Source organism: Microtus oregoni, unplaced genomic scaffold, assembly GCF_018167655.1.
Source record: "Microtus oregoni isolate MIOR12 unplaced genomic scaffold, Mior012 000116F_ref0000321, whole genome shotgun sequence".
NCBI lineage: Eukaryota > Metazoa > Chordata > Mammalia > Rodentia > Cricetidae > Microtus > Microtus oregoni.
In genome coordinates, this window is record NW_024544745.1 from 1,188,397 (window position 1) to 1,204,685 (window position 16,289).

Below are 16,289 nucleotides of genomic sequence, written 5' to 3' on the forward strand. Positions count from 1 at the left end.
AGATCACGCTTTTACTGGAGTGCCCTTGATTGATGGGGAGCATGGAATGAGGGGGGCAGGAGAACAAGGAACAGGAACCGGAGGAGCAGGGAGCTAAGGGGCAGGAAGCGAAGGGACCGGGGTGCACTTAGGCAGCCGCTTAAATAGGGAATTGGCACACGGGTAGCCCTGTGATTGGCTGCCACCAACATCTGACACCAGACCGCATCGGGATAGGCTCAAGGATCCTCATCCTCTGCGCATGCGGGAAGCAGGGACGCGCAGCTCTCAAAGCCATAGCCAAATATGGAGTTGTTTATAACCAACAAGACAGGATGTCGGCGCCATCTTGTAATGGCGATCCTGTCTGGCTCACTACAGAAATGTGTTAGCAACCTAGCCTTAGCCCGAGGTGTGCAAAGAAAGCCGGCCGGACAGTCTTTGAACGCCCCAGGGGGAAGGAAGCCAACTCAGGGTAACTCACGGATCAGGATGAAGCTGTTGAAATGGCCGTGGAAACAGGTGGTGGTGAGCAAAGGCTGTCGGTTCTTTGGACCTTGTCGGTGAGGCCCAGAGGCAAAGCCTCGGGCACCGGACGGAGAGGTCTCCGAGTCGATGAGGCGGCACCAAAATGTTGTTCTTAATTCCCGTTTGTCCTATGGGGTAAAGACGATTACGCAGGGAAAAGACACAGACACGCGGCGGTACCACGTGGTAGGTACACTTTTAATGGGAAGGGAAAACACACTAGGAAAAGTGAAGGGAAGGGACCAAGGGAAGGGTTAAGAAGGGGCGAACTTGTGGCTTGTCCTTGCTTTTAACAGAGGATGCAAAGGCTTCTGGGAAATGTGTCCCGCGCTTGCCGTCCAGAGGGATGTTGGGAGTTGTAGTGTTGCAAGGGAACAACAGTGAGGTGAGCCATTTGCTGTCCTAATTACTTATGGCCCCAGGCCTAGTTCAGAACATTTTAAAGTTTGTTTCAAAAAAAAAAAAAAAAGAAAGAAAGAAAGAAAGAAAGAAAGAAAGAAAGAAAGAAAGAAAGAAACATTAAAAGTTTAAAACAGGGTGGGCGGTATTGGTAAACACCTTTAATTGAAGCCAGTCTGGTCTACAGACCAAGTTTCTAGAACAGGCAGGGCTACACAGAGAAACATTGTTTCAAAAAAGAAAACGTTTTAACCAGCTTTGAGTGAGTGGATTTCCTGTTTAATCAAGTTGATTAATTTTTTTTTTCGAAACAGTGTTTCTCAGTGTAGCTCTGGCTGTCCTGGAACTAGCTCTGTAGACCAAACTGGTCTTGCACTCACAGAGGTCCGCCTGCCTCTACCTCTCCGAGTGTAGGGATTAAAGGCATGTGCCACCACTGGCCCCCAAGTACAAATTTTTAAGACAGGCTAGGCGGTGGTTGCACGTGCCTTTAATCCCAGCACTCTGAAAGGAGCTGGTGGATCTCTTGAGTTTGAGACCAGCCTTTTGGTCTACAAAGTGAGTCAAGACAACCAAGCTAAACAGAGAAACCTTGTCTCAAAAAAAAAAAAAATTTTTTTTTAGACCTGCGTGATGGCCCACACTTTTAATCCCAGTACTCAGGAGACAGAGGCAGGTCAGTCTCTTATGAATTTGAGGCCAGCCTGGTCTACAGATCTAGTTTCAGGACAACCAGAGCTACACAGAAAAAAAAGAAGCTATCTCGAAAAACACCAAAATAATAATAATAAAATAACTTCCAGACAAGACTTTTTCACCCCAAGCAAAGGAAATAGCAACAAAGACAGCACAAGGCACAGAGAATCTGTTTTCCTCTATTATTTTGGTTTGGTTTTCGGTTTACTCCAACGGTAAACAAATCTTTTGGGATTTATCAATGCTATATCAAAAACTTGTTGAGAGGAGGAAGAAAAGGAATTCAACGATATTAAGAGAAATGTTTGTGGTGTATATGAGTGTGGTATATGTTCACGAGGACATATGTCCAAGTGCTGGTGTGGAGGCCAGAGGATGCTATCAGGTATCTGTCCTTAGCACTCTGCCATACTCCCTTGAGACAGGGTCTCTCGCTGAACCTGGAGCTAGGCTGACTGTACAGCCAGCACCAGTGATCTTCAAGTCTCTGTCCCCAAAAGTACTGGCTTTACAAGTGCTAGAGGCCATGAATAATTTAACTAGGGTACTTGGGATCCAAACTCAAGTCTTTACACTTGTGCAGCAAACGATCTTACACCTTGAACCATCTTTCCAGCCACCAAATTCTAGAAATTTTTTTTTTTTTTTTTTTTTTGGTTTTTCGAGACAGGGTTTCTCTGTGGTTTTGGAGCCTGTCCTGGAACTAGCTCTTGTAGACCAGGCTGGTCTCGAACTCACAGAGATCCGCCTGCCTCTGCCTCCCTTTTTTTTTTTTTTGGTTAGAAATTTTTAAAACATCAATATTTTAGGTTGGTGGTAGTTGTTTTTTTTTTTATTTCTGTAACCATTTCTTATTCAAAGTCTTACCAAGTAAGAGGTTGGGTTTTTTTTTTTTGGAGGGGGGTGTGTTTGCTTTGTTTTTTGTTTTGTTTTGTGTAAAACTAGACCATTCCTAAGGGTGATCTCTCTGAGGGCTTCCACTTGTAAAACTACAATGGCTCACTCTACACTTAACTCACTGCCTGCTACCGGAACTGGGCAGAAGATTTAAAAACACACACACAGAAACACCAGGACAAGGGTCATCCTTGATACAAGAATTCCAAGAATGCCCACTTTACCATGCTCAGGGGCAGCTTACTTAGGGCTGTAGCCACGCCCCGGCTCTCGGGATCTTTCAGCTACTAAAACATCAGAACTCACTCCCCAGCCATCAGGGTCTACTGCTCAGAGCAGCTGCAGCAAGGAAAACAAGTTGTTTGCAAGAAATTCAGGGTCTGGTGGTCCGCAGTACCAAACAGTTTTGTTCTTTGTTTTTTTCTGTTTGTTTGTTTATTTGTTTTGTTTTGTTTTTTGAGAGAGGGTTTCTCTGTAGCTTTGGAGCCTGTCTTGAAAGCTAGAAAGTATAAGCAAACCATCTCTGAATTGAATATGTATACAATCCTAGTATATATGCAGCTCATGCTCAATACATCTTCACTGAGTTGAAAATTAGGAAGAGCTAACGGTATATAGCTCAGCAGTAGAGCACTTATGTGAGATCCTAGATTATAATATAAAGCAGTATCAGCAAATAAGCTTTAAACAATGATAAACCAGAAATGCGTCGTCTTAGTCTTTTTAACACAGCTCATAACAGAATCAATGAGGTGCCTTTAGATTTTTTTCATTTTCTATTGCTCATCAAAACTTTCAGAGACTGAAGAGATGGCCCCGAGGTTAAGAGCACTGGCTACTTTTTCAGATCACCCTGGCTCAATTCCCAGCAACCACACGGTGACTCACAGCTGTCACAACTCCAGTTCCAGGGGATCTGACACCCTTACAGTACCAATGTACAAAAACTAAAATTTAAAAAAAATATTTAAAAACTTTCAGTGTATCTTTTCTGTATTACTACAGTAAATGTATTATTAAAGATGAAAGTTGAAATTATAACACATGTGCTATTCAACTGTGCTTTATGGATCTTTGTGTTCTTGTCAACTTGCCACAACCCAAATGTTGTAAATGGCTCTTCTTCTTCTTCTTCTTCTTCTTCTTCTTCTTCTTCTTCTTCTTCTTCTTCTTCTTCTTCTTCTTCTTCTTCTTCTTCTTCTTCTTCTTCTTCTTCTTTTCTTGCTTTTAGGAATGGCAAACTGATTATTTTCTTTTTTTTCTTTTTTCTTTGGGGGGGGGTGTGGTTGAGACAGGGTTTCTCTCTAGCTTTGGAACCCGTCCTGGAACTAGCTCTTGTATTCTAGGCTGGCCTCGATCTCACAGAGATACACCTACCTCTGCCTCCAGAGTGCTGGGATTAAAGGCGTGTGCCACCACCACCTGGCTCAGAATGATTATTTCCAGTTGCACTAGTCAAGTCTTAGTTCAAATAATACTATTATTGAGTTATTTTGGTGAAGAACCATAGAGGAAAAAAATGGCTTAACTTGTATTCCAGTGAGGTTCAAAATGTTCAGTATAAGTTGCCCGGTTTTTTGTTGTGTTGTTGTGGTGGTGATGCAGGGGATCAAACCCAGGGCCTTGCACATGCTGGACCTTATGGCCACCAGGCTAGGTCCTATTTCTTCAAGATCATAGTGGTAGATTCATTTACCAACAGTTCATAAAAATTCTAACATAATCAAAATTTGAAGAGAAAAAGAGAAACTGACACAACAGAAACAATCAGCTATAATAAATGATATCAAAATCATAACATTGGTCTTTTGGTCTTTGTTTTCCTTTTGTCCTTGCTGTACAAGTCAGGAACTGAAGTTTTGTTTGATGGGTTAATTTGTGGGTTTGTTTTTTGTTGCTGTTGTTGAATTTTTTACGACATTGTTTTGGGTAGCCTGAGATGGCTTAGAACTCTCTAAAGAGCCGAGGATGTCCTTGAACTGATATGCTGGGATTACACATCTGGGTCACACAACTACGGGTTTTGGGGATAACTGTTTTAATAGATTATAGTGAATAGTAACTAGCTGTATCAACTCAAGGCATCGAAGAGTGGGAGAAATGATCTTTTACTTAAGACTTCTAGGCCGGGCGATGGTGGCGCATGCCTTTAATCCCAGCACTCAGGAGGCAGAGGCAGGCGGATCTCTGTGAGTTCGAGACCAGCCTGGTCTACAGAGCTAGTTCCAGGACAGGCTCCAAACCACATAGAAACCCTGTCTCGAAAAACCAAAAAAAAAAAAAAAAAAAAAAAAAGACTTCTAATAGGCAAAGCTTTATGGCAGGTAAATCCGACCTCATTTTACCAAACCTTGTTTTGACAGTTTTTGAAGTGCTTAGATGAATTTGGTGTCATAACTTTGATGTTTTACAATACCTCAAGATTTCAGGAATGTTTAAGTTATGTTATTTTTGTTTTATTCTATCTGCATCAAATTTTGCTAGCATGCAATAGAGATTCTACTTTGTGAGTCAGGGGGAAAAACACCAGCCTCCAAGCCTCATGACTTGAGTTCGATCCCCAGGGCCCACATGATAAGGGTAAGGAACCAACTTCTGAAAGTTGTCTTCCAAGCTTGTGAAACGATCACCACAGCACACGCACCACCACCCCCATACAGACCCACATAAGTAAGTAAATGCAATGCATTTGTTAGAAATCACTCATCAGTTCAGCAAGGTAATCATGTTACACCTGTAATCATGTTACTCAAGGTAGGGTAAGAGGACAGGTCCAGTTACCATAACAACTAAGCCAGGCCACCTGTAGTCGATAAGTCAGTTACAAAGCCAAGTAGACTGGAACCAAAGACTGCTGAGGAAGCTGGTGGGCAGGACTATGACTGCGCATCTCCAGTGCTGACCAGCTCCACTTTCTTCAGAGCTGTCTACAAGGGCAAGAGGAGAAGCAGTCCCTGCTTTCCCACCAATGGCAGTGAGACCTTCATGCCCACTCAAGAGGAGAAGGAGGTGTCACATACAAAGTCTGCCAAGTTGTGGAGTGAGACTTTTACAGACATCAGACATGGGTGGAGAAGGTCACTAACCCCAGCCTGAAAACCTTCAAGCCCATTTGCCTGGCCTAGGTGAGCTTGTGAAACATGACAGATGGCAAGAAGCCCATAGAGTGACTGGTGACCCCTCTCCTGGCGTCCCTGATCTGCATGCCCTTAATGTTGGTTTCCTCCTAAGGTTTTGCTCTAGGAACACAGGGAGTTGAGTGTGCTCTAGCTTGCAGCAAAACCCAAAGCCAGTGGGAGTGACACCTGAGGCCCCCTCTTTTCTTCTTTCAGAATCTCAAACTGTCTGCTGCTCCTGTTATGGGAGAGAAGTCTGATCCTTGCCTGTCTTTGTCGTTTTCCCCTAACCAACTGCGTCTTGGGTAGTGACTGACTTTGCCAATGTCTCAGGGGCTGCAATCCCAAACCCTTCTGCTCCCTTCCACTGAACCTCAATTTCCCTCTTTCGCTGGCCACTTCAAAATCAAGAGGGAGAGGAGAGGCCTCTGTTTCTCTGGACGTTAGTACTACTGGCTTTGTCCTTTAACTAACAAAAACTAGGACATAAGCAGCCCCAGCAGCAGCCAGTTTAGTGCTCCACCCTGTTCCCCCAGGGGAAAAGAGGAAGCTCTGAGTGACTGAAGTTCTGAGTGTGTGTGTGTGTGTGTGGGGGGGGGGTGTTGTTGATGTGAGCTGGCTGTGTAAAGGGCCAAAACCTCAAACCTGTGGGAAAGTATCTGTGCCCTTGAGGCTCAGAGGGATGACAAAGTCTTCCTTTGGTACAAGCGTCACTTGATAGCCAGTACAGAAAATATCCACTGTAGCTTTCCTCCCCCAGATATTTAATGCCTGAAGGCTGCTCCCCTACAGAGATTAGCTAAACCTGCCCTCCCATACAGAGATTAGCTGAACCTGCCTCCTTGTTTCTCTATCTAATAACCTTGCCTCCCTGTTAAACTGTATATAATAAACACACTGAGCTTCCATGGTGCTAGAGAGCCCAAATTGTCTGATTGCAGATTTCCTGTGTGTCTATGTGTTTGTCGTCATTCCCTCCCTGTCCTAATCAGGTCAGTTACAAGCTGTGCAAACCCCCATCCTAGACACTTTCTGCACTTAGAACCTGAATACTTGGGAAGCCTCTCCCTCCACCCCCACTAACCAGAATTTATTCCCCTTCCTTCTCTCAACCATCTCAGGGATTGGGTCCTTAGGGTGCTAGCGATCAGGCCTGGTCCCCTGATGCCTGAAGCCCTATGGGCACAGCATTGCCCTTGAACAGGGATGCAAAGACTGACCCTGAAGGAGCTGACATCTTTGGAAGGCTGACTTGCCTGGTTCTGGATCCTGGAGTGTATTTTGGGGAGGGTAGATCAAAGCAGGTGGCAGAGAAAGCACATTAGAGAAACGAGGTCCAGTGAGTCTCCTTCCCCAGAAAGTCCATCTTTCCAGATCCTGATATGAGGTTTAGGTTTAAGTAGATGGGAAGAGGCATATATAACTAAGCAGTCCTGGTAGAGGTGTGATCTGGCCCCTCATTGTCTAGACTCCAGTCTGTCCTTCAAGTTGGTCTGACAAGTTAGAACTGTATGAAATCCTTTTCTGAGAGAGAAGTCCCATCTCTGGCTTGCATCAGATGTTAGCTTTCTCCTCTCAGGGTGAGATTTCTTGGAGGGAATTCTAATTCCTTGGGGACCAATGTTTTAACTGTCAAATAGATGGAGGGATGTAAGGATCTCTTTAGAATATTTTCATTCCTACCAGAATGGTTACAAATCCCAATAGTTAGATAAAAGGGGGTCAGGAGTTCACCTTCATCCTTACCTTCATAGGGAGTTAGAGGCCAGATTGATCTGTGGGTGACCCTGTCAAAAAGAAAAACTTACAGCTTATACCATTATTTATAATTGTTGGCAACCTGACTTGTCACTTAAATGTGGAAGTTTGAATGTTATTAGTGCCCATAAGCTCATAGGGAGTGGCACTATTAGGAGGTGTGGCTTTGTTAGAGTAGGTATGACTTTTTTGGAGGAAGTGCATCACTGTGGGGGTGGGCTTTGAGGTCTCATATATGCCTAAGCAATACCCAGTGTCTCAGTTCACTTCCTCTTGCCTGCAAGATGTAAAACTCTCAGATAGTTCTCTGCACCATGTCTGCCTGCACACTGCCATATCCTGCCCTGGTGATAATGGACTAAACCTCTGAAACTGTAAGCCGCCCAAGTAGAGGTTTTCCTTTATAAGTGTTGCCATGGTCATGCTGTCTCTTCTCAGCAATAGAAACCCTGAGACAGTTAGGAAAAATCCATTCAGAAATACAGTATATGTCCTTCATACTTTGTGTGTGGTTTCCAAATTGTGATAACGTACAAGATAGAGCACTGGCAGACAAAAGAGAATAACAGATGTTGTGGAGTCCTGGAAAGCTGCTTGTGATGAGGGACCAACCAGGACTAACACTTCAAGCCGAGGTCATCAAGGATGGAGCGCTCAACAAACAGGATGATAACGGACTCTATCTGCACAAGAAAAGCAGCCAGTGATGTGATGGTATTGGAAAGTTCAATAAGTCCTACCAGGCCCAATGGGGTTTTTATTTTGTTTTGTTTTGATTTTGATTTTTTTTTTGTATTCCCCTGGAAGTTTTTTTTTCTTTTTCTTTTTTTTTTTCTTCAAGAACTGAGTTTATGCCAAGTGTGTCAGTGTATTTAAGAGGATTGTTTTGCTTCTTAAAAAGTGTGATTCTTGCTGCAAAAAATGGCTCACACCTTAGGAACCTAACGGGAAATTGCCATAAGGTTGAGGACAGCCAGGGCTATGCAGCACATTTCAGCGTTAGGACAAATCTCAAAATGGGCTATTTGTAGGAATAATTCATCTTAATGTTTAATTTTCAATTTTAATATTATACTGGCAGTATAGTGAAAAAGAAGCCTGTGCTCCCGTCCCTCTCCATTTCTGATTCATACTTCTGAAGGACAATAATCTTAAAAAATTACAGCTGCAGGATAATAACCTAAAAATTATAGCTGCTCATGTTTCTACATAAAATAGAAATATGGCAATCATTTGATTTTTCAGCCCATTAGGATCTGTAAGTTTCCCAATTCAAAAAGTGAGTTTCACTCATTTCTGTGCCCATAAACATCCATTACGCTTCCTCATAGAATATTTTGAGAGTGTTCTGCTTAGTGGCCTACCTCCCAAAACATGTGGGTCACAGTTTTTTGTTTTGTTTCATGGTACTAGGGGTTGATCTCAGGGTCACACTAGTCAAGTCCTAAGATACATCCCCTAGGACTTTTCGTTCAATTTGTTTGTTTACTTATTTGTTTTTATTTCAAGACAGCATTTGGATATTGGAAGATGGGTGACTAGGTGAAGGTGCCTTCCACTAAGTCTGAGCCTGTGTTCTATCACCAGGACATACATGTTAGGCGAGAAGCCCCTTTGAAAGTTTGTTCTGTGGCCTCCATGTCATGTGTACAGTACCCAAAAACAAATAAGTGAATATGTAAAACTAAATAAATAAGTAAAAAGACAGCATTTGGCTAAATTGCTAAGGCTGGCCTTGAATTTGTAATCTTCCTGCTTTAGTTTCCAGAGGAGTAGCAGATTACAGGTATGTGGTACTACACCCGACTTAGATCACTGTTCACTATAAAAATCAGATTTGATGATTATATTACCATGATTTTATAATCATCATTCAGAGTTGAACCATGTACTGAGTGTGTTGTTCAATTTCTTTTTCTGTAATATTTTTGTTTTGCCACATTTGGAACTTTTCTCAGTATTTTCTTTATGACTATACCACTTATGCAGCCTCAAATTCCCTCACCAAAAATAGTCTGTACATCTCTGCATGTTCTAACACTTCATGTTATTTATAACTTTATTTTTATCTTCATCAAAATGGCTGTGCCTTGGTGTAGTGGCACTGGCGTTATAATTCCAGCCCTTGGGAAACTTGAGGCATGAGAATTGTGAACTCTAGGCCACCCTGGGCCACAGCAAGATCCTATCTATAATTTAAAAAATTAAGACTGAAGTGGGAATTTTTCTCGTTGCACAAACATCTGAATTGGTTTAGTCCTTGTGAATACTGGTCCTTGAAAGGTCTACGAGAAGGAAAGATAGTCAAGGGAATTAGTGACTGAAGACAATACAAGCCTTATTTGGGAGAAAAACCTTTGGTGGTGGTGGTGGGGCTCTGTAAGAAACATCCTGGAGGTCCTTGAGGCCTGCCGGGTAGGCAGGCACTCACCGACCAGGGGCGCACCCACCCACTGAGACAGTGTTGCTGATCTATTGGGAGCTCACCAAGGCCAGCTGGACTATGACTGAAAAAGCATGGAATAAAACCGGACTCTCTGAACATGGCGAACAATGAGGGCTGATGAGAAGCCAAGGACAATGGCACGGGGTCTTGATCCTACGTAATGTGCTGGCTTTGTGGGAGCCTAGCCAGTTTGGATGTTCACCTTCCTAGACATGGACGGAGGGGGGAGGACCTTGGACTTTCCACAGGGCAGGGAACCCTGACTGCTCTTTGGACTGCAGAGGGAGGGGGAGAGGAGTGGGGAGAGGGGAAGAAGGGTGGGAGGTGGGGGAGGGAAATGGGAGGCTGGGAGGAGGCTGAAACTTCTTTTTCTCAATAAAATAAAAAAAATAAAAAAAAAGAAACATCCTGGAGTTGGCTTACAAGCTAGGGTAGTTTCAGAGCAGAAGAAGGGTTGAGGAAGGAAATTGTAAAGTTTTTTGGGGGCCCACAGTTGACCATTGCTAAAGATAACTAGTGCGGAGTCAAAGAATGTTAGGTCATAGGTAAACATCTTTCCTGCCAGGTCATTATTTTGGTCCATGGAGCAGGGCAGATCGGAACCTAAGGAAACAAGCTAGTTTACTTTTTAGAAACCAAGCTAATGTAGTTACTAGAATTATCACAGTTCAAACAAAATTGGGGAATTTAAAAAATGGCATAGCCTTGTATCTTAGCTAGGGTTTCTATTGCTATAAAGTGACAACCGTGAACACAGCAACTCTTATAAAGAAGACAGTTGGAGCTGGAATACTGTTCAGAGGTTTAATCCATTGCCATCATGTGGGCAGCATGGTAGCAAGCAGGCAGACATGGTGCTAGAGAGGTAGTACCATGTCTGGATTGGCAGGCATTGGAAGAGCGAGAAAGAGGCCTGGCTTGAGCTTCTCAAACCCTCAAACCCCACCCCCAGTGACACACTTCTTCCAACAAGGCCACAGCTTTTAATAGTGTCACTTCCTATGGGCATATAGGGATCATTTTCATTCAAACCACCATACCTTGGCTAATACTCCTGAATTTTTTTTTTTTTTTGTTTTGGTTTTTCGAAACAGGGTTTCTCTGTGGTTTTGTACTCCTGAAATTTTACATTCCTTATATGCTGAATTTTTTTTTACCTGCCTATTATTGAACTCTATTTTCTTGATCCATGTCTCCCTCACTTTTGTTTAACTTCCTCATTGTAGTGAACAATGATTCTTTAGTAAATTTGTGAGAAAATATGATAACAAAGTCTTACATGTGTGAAAACACTTCATTTGAAATTCCCATCTGTTAGTTCGACAGACACAGAATTCTACATTTTATACTAGTTTTGTGTTGTTGTAATAACTAATTAACACAAATTCAGGGGTCAACACAATCACAAATGATCTGAGAATGTAGTTGTAGAAGAACTTACTTAGCATGTATGATTGGATTCAGTGTCCTGAACTGTTCTGTGAAACAAAACAGAATATAAATGTATTTGTTCTATTTTACAAATCTGAAATAACTTTCAGTATTTTTCTTTGGCAATGCTGAGAATTGAGCCCACTATAGGCTTTGTGCTTGTTGGGCAACTGCTACCCTGAACTATTATACCTCTAGCCCTTGCTGGTGATTTCAATGTGTTATAATCAAGATGTTGAAAGGAGTGTTTCGTAAAGGATTTTCTTTTTTTTTTTTTGGTTTTTCGAGACAGGGTTTCTCTGTGGTTTTGGAGCCTGTCCTGGAACTAGCCCTTGTAGACCAGGCTGGTCCGGAACTCACAGAGATCTGCCTGCCTCTGCCTCCCAAGTGCTGGGATTAAAGGCGTGTGCCACCACCGCCCGGCTCGTAAAGGAATTTCTGAGAAATGATTATGTTTGCATTCCCAAGCTTCTTGACTCAGGGGCCCTTCATCTTCTATGCCAATTTCTGCTTCAGTCTTTGCTTCTGGCTTAAATTTTACCTTGTCTTTCCTATTTGCCTTCCATAAATACTCCTATTATTTATTACATTAGACCTACTCACATAATTCAGGGAAATCTTCCCCTTTGATACCCTTAATTTGATAGCACCTGTAAATTGGGTTATGCCGTGTAAAGCAATATGTTCACAGACCCATGCATTATGGTCAGAATATCTTTGGGGGGGCTATGTTATTTAACATGGCACAGTTAGAAATTACTTTCCCTCAGAACTTGTGTTTAGATCATGGGAGAAGGAACATTCTTTTTCTTTCTTTCCATTTATTTTTCAAATAAATACAGAAGAATGAAGAGAACAAGAGAGAAGAAATTACAAACAACTGACATCAACAAAAACTGAAGACTGAGCCAAATATGGTGAGGCACGTCGTTAATCCTAGCACTTGGGAGACAGAGGCAGGCAGATTTCTATGATTTCAAGGTCAGTCTGGTTTTCATAAGCAAGTACCAGGCTAGCCAGAGATACATAGTAAAAACTTTTCTCAAAAAGAAAACCCTGGAAAATGTTAAAAATTTAAGTCATGGTGACATTTCTGCTCTTAGAGGCTCTGGGTAACTAAGGAACAGGATGAGGGAGGGCTAAAAAGAGGATCCAATGAAAGTCAAGGTTAAAAATAAATAAAAAATAAAAACAGGAGCCATGATATAAGGTTAATTGTTTTTCTTATCTAACTCTGTCATAGACTTTTCAGTTTTGGTGAAGAAGTGGCTAAAATGTATTCAATAGTGGAAGTATAAAATCCAGTGTGAAGCTCCACAGTATAGTATAGTATCCTACTGATAACTATAACTGAATAGAAGTTCATTGAGTTGTATAGTCTTTGAGTTTGCTTAGTTAAGGTGTGTGATGATTATATTTAATCATTCATTCGTTCGTTTGTTGTTTATTTTTTAGTTCATGGTTTAATCACAATCACATCTCTCCCTTCCATTTCCTCCTCTGAACCCTCCTAAATACTCTTCATAACTCTCCTTCGAATTCAAAGCCTCTTGTTCATTGATTATTGTATGTATGTGACCGTTTTTTTACTTGCAACTTTTTTGTCGTTCTGATTTCTTTCTTTCTTTCTTTCTTTCTTTCTTTCTTTTCTTTCTTTCTTTCTTTCTTTCTTTCTTTCTTTCTTTCTTCTTGAGACAGGTATTGAGGCTGACGTCAAACTCACAGAGATCCACCTACCTCTGCCTCCCTGATGCTGGGGTTAAAGGTGTATGCCAACAATGCCCAGTATTTGCAACTTTTAAAATAACAGGACTGCAAAGGGGAGGAGCTACAGGGAAGGTGCTGAAAAGCTTCAGAGAAGCCAGAAGGTGCCAACTGTTCGAGAGCCCAGAGCCAGTGCCTGTCCTGCTGGGAGAAGGAACAGGATCTCCAGCATCCATCTCTGGATTCAGACACTTGTACTGGCCTGCCCTTGAGGTCCTGACACGATACATCCTCAGCTACAGCCAGGAAGAGCACCTTCTGTGCAGGTTCGCTATGTTCCCTTTTAAAAGGTTGGCCTTACCCACCTCCCAACTCTTTCTTTCTTTCCCTTTCTCTGCTTCTGTGCCTCTCTCTGTCTTCCCCCCTCTCCCTCTCTTCCTCTTTCTTTTGTTTTGCAGCTCTAGTCCCCAAAGGTCAGTCTCCATTTTCCCCTCCTCCATCTCCCCATTCACTTTCCCCCAATAAAAACCCCTTTAGCTGGGCTCTGTGGCATGGTGCCTCTCTCTCTTAACCCACTATGTAATATAACAACACTTGTAATTTCCTCAGTTTGTGACTTTTTCGTGATACTTCCTGGATACTGATTTGTGTTTATATGAATTCACATTTCCATGTGAACTTCCCTTGGAAGTTTCCCCAGCACCCAACAGGATGAGTATCTAACCCCTACCCACACTGGAGGAGCTGGCAAGGCAGGCTCTGCTGCAAAATGAGTTCTTGGCTATCTCTGCTCTGGAAAACCTGCCCAAGATGCTCTTCCCAGCACTGTTCCAGGAGGCCTTCAGTGGCAGATGCACTAGGATGTGAAGGCCATGGTGGCAGAATGGCCTTTCCCCTACCTCCCTGCGAGGGCCCTGATGAACACCTTCACCCTGGAGATCTTTTAGGCTGTGCTTGATGGAATGGATGTCCTGTTGAGAGAGCAAGTTCACTCCATGTAAGATTTATGTAGGGGCAAATGGAAGATTCTGGAGTACAGGGGAGGGATATCTTGGGTTGTGAGAACGGGGTCAGAGCTAGGTCAGAGGCCATTGGTAGCATCAGCTTGGAAGACTGCAGAAACCTTGACTCTTGTTGAGATGTGATGGAGAAGGACAGTTGGGTGGGGGAAGAACCACCAGACAATGTGGATGCAGAGGAAGGAGCCTGTCCCTGTCTCTCCACAGGCACTAGTAGTAGCAGGTCTAGAGAAAGTGAATGGGGGAAAGTGAGACAGAGGGCTACTGATGCAGCTCAGAAAGAGCCATTGCCTGGCACCATTGTTGTTCTTTTTGGAGACGAAAAGACCGCACATGCGCAGCAGGATCGCCGGACTACAATTTCCAGAAACGGCAGAGGATACAGCATCCCACCGGACTACAATTCCCAATTCGACAAAAAAGCCACGCATGCGCAGGACATCTTTCCCAGACGCACCTGGATCCCTCTTAAAAATGGGGATCGCCGTAACTCGCCCCTTTTTTTCTCTTCACCCCCATCCCTCACCTGTCGTCACCCCCCCCCATTAAAGTTTACCCACATGGACCCCCGTGCGTCTCGTGTCTCCTTTCCAACTCCACAGAAAAGAACAACAACCATGAGGACTTTGTTGGGCACTGGGGAATCACACAAACACTGCCAAGGTCCAGATGGGAGAAAGAAAGAGCTGGCATTAGGGATATGTGGCCAGGAGCTGAATATCTGCCCGGTCTTCTCTTGTCATGACACTTCACCTGTTCTCCTCACAGGAGGGGGAAACTTTAAGTACTCGATTTTCGGAGGGTGTCCCGTGAGTTCTGGACCATCCAGGCTGGAACAGAGAATGGGAACTGCTCAGCAGGGACTGTGAGTGAGAAGCAAGCAGGAAAGCCCCCTCCCAGACATGAGCTGAGACAGCGTCGAAAGGTGATAGCTGACCTCTACTTGAGGCCCCAACTGGATGAAGAAAAAAAAATATGTCCTGCAGTGGGTCCAGCAGCGAAAAGACTCCTCCAGCTCTGCTGTGAGAACATGAAGATAATGTAACTGTCCCTAGAAAATGTCAGGACGGCTCTTGAGTGTTTCCGAGCCAGAACACATCAAGGTGTTAGAGCTCACCATAGATTGGAGTTGGTGCGCTCTGGCTTGATTTCCTACCCACCTCGGTGAGATGAGAAACCTTCCCATGCTTTCTCTAGTGCGAATCCACAAGAACAGATTTGGGGTTGCCTACACACCGTGCTTAGATAAGAAGTTGATACGAAAGTTCGATGTTCAGTTCTCCAGACTCTGCCATCTCCAGCATCTTTAGCATCTGCATGGCACGTGTTTTCCCAGCCACCACAGGAAACACTTGCTCAGGTATCTAGAAACCCCCTTGGAAACCTTCTCTGTCACTCACTGCCACTTGTCCCAGTCACACTTGTGTCACTTCTCCCAGTGTGAGCGCCTCCATCAACTAAGACATCTGGACATGAGTGGTGTCCTACTGTCCAGTTTATGGATGATGCTTCTCAGGGCTCTCCTAGAGAATGTGGCCGACACTCCTGAGACTCTGGAGTTGCAGGGGTGTGGGATGAAGGACCATCAGCTCAGTGAACTCCTACCTGCTCTCAACCACTGCTCCCAGCTTACCAAGGTCAATTTTTATACCAATGACTTCTCCATGAATGTCTTCAGTGACCTTCACCACACAGCCAACTTGAGCAAGATGACCATGGGGCAGTACCCTGCCCCTCTGGAGTGCTATGAGTGGAGTCACATCTCCATAGAGAGATTTCCTAGCTTTGTTCTCAGCTCATGGATACGCTCAGGGCCATAAGGCAGCCCAAGAGGATCGCCTTTGCTACAGATGTCTACAGTAGATGTTATAAGTGCTGTGTGTATGACCAGGAGACCAGACTTTGTTCTTGCTTGCAGTAAATAGGGGAATGTTACTTTTGGTCCTTGCCTTCTCAGGGTGGCTACATAGAGGACTTTGTGCAGACCTGTTATACTAAAGTGAGCAATGCAGACACACACATCTTCTATAGAGGAGGTTTGGGGATTTATAGAGGCTTTTAATCCAGAATACTCAGTGTAGGAGACACGTGAACATGCCAAATGGCAGTAGGGAGGGCATTGCAGAGCAAATGGGATGAGTTTTAACCCATGCTATGCACTTTCCTTTTCTCTGTCACTTAAAGAAAAAATATCTGAATGTAACTTGCTGGCCTTGATCTCTTATTATTATAACTTTTCATTGTTTTTAGTTATGTTTCTGTGATGAGGAGGTACATGCCTCTTAATGCAAGTGCCCTAAATCAATTGCTTGACAT

The 16,289-nt window shown here is 43.5% G+C and overlaps 1 pseudogene; it reads left to right on the forward strand.

The window, feature by feature from the left end:
- Positions 1-14,533: 14,533 nt before the first annotated feature.
- LOC121444023 lies at positions 14,534-15,894 on the forward strand (annotated as a pseudogene).
- Positions 15,895-16,289: the final 395 nt, after the last annotated feature.